At 51.4% G+C, this 1,083-nt stretch overlaps 1 protein-coding gene across 1 annotated transcript in view; it reads right to left on the bottom strand.

The window, feature by feature from the left end:
- Window positions 1-1,083, bottom strand: part of SPRYD7 (SPRY domain containing 7) — a 71,843-nt gene that overhangs the window by 63,486 nt on the left and 7,274 nt on the right. The gene's annotated exons all lie outside the window — the stretch shown is intronic.

The following is a 1,083-nucleotide window of genomic DNA, read 5'->3' as shown; positions in this document are numbered from 1 at the left end:
GATATGAGAAAGCAGCTTCACAGAGCTCCCAGCGGGAGACAAAACAACCGGTAATTTGCGATATATGCTTTCCCACCACCCACCCTTCTTCACCCCCACTCGGCCTCCTCTGCTTCCCGCGGCCACAGTCTCTTGTCCGGGAAGCACCGGCTGCTTGGATTCCACCTGCCCGAACTGGCCGGCTCTCTGAGTGCAATTTGTTGGCTGCTGGTGTTGCTTTTTTTCCACTTCTTTTGATTTCTTCCTACCTCTCACCACCTCCCCCTCCTTTCGCTCAAATACCTGGCTCCGTGCTCCATCTTTGCTTCTTCCTGAGGGGCTGTGGAGCTCTGGTAATTTGTGATATACGCTTTCCGACTCCTCACCCTTCTTCACCCACACTCGGCCCCCTCTGCTTCCCGTGGACACAGTCTCTTGTCCGGGAAGCACCGGCTGCCTGGATTCCACCTGCCCGAACTGGCCGGCTCTCTGAGTGCCATTTGTTGACTGCTAGTGTTGCTTTATTTTTCCGCTTCTTTTGATTTCTTCCTTACCTCTCAACACCTCCCCATCTTTTCACTCAAATACCGGGCTCCGTGCGCCATCTTTGCTTCTTCCTGAGGGGCTGTGGAGCTCCGTTCGAGTGTGGAACTGCTTCCTGGTCTGCGCTGCCACACTGGTGGGATCCCAGGGCTTTTGTTTGTTTGTTTTCTTTTCCTTTTCTTGAGTTGGGAGCCTGTTCTGGCCAGGCGGTGCTGCGTGGCTTGGAACCTACACCCTTGGCTTGCGCAGACACGCAGAGGGATCCCTGAGAGCATTTCTTTTTTTGTGGGTTGTTTTTTTTCCGTTTTTTGGGGGGCTTTCCTTGTTCTTTTTTTTTTTAATTTGTTTTGTTTTCTTTTCCCTTTGTGTCTTTCTTCATTACTAAGTTTCTCGTCTCTCTATACCTTCCTTCTCTTTCTGTTCCCTGAATACCTGGCGCTGAATACCTCTACGCCTTCTAGCCAGGCTGTACTGCAACACCTGAGAACAACTTCCCCAGACCTCATAGCCGCACCAGTGGGATCCCTGGGAACTCTGCTGTTCTTTTCCCTTTCTGATTTT

The sequence above is a fragment of the Trichechus manatus genome, unplaced genomic scaffold, assembly GCF_000243295.1.
Source record: "Trichechus manatus latirostris isolate Lorelei unplaced genomic scaffold, TriManLat1.0 scaffold00044, whole genome shotgun sequence".
Lineage (NCBI taxonomy): Eukaryota > Metazoa > Chordata > Mammalia > Sirenia > Trichechidae > Trichechus > Trichechus manatus.
This window is presented reverse-complemented; position numbering and strand designations above follow the sequence as displayed.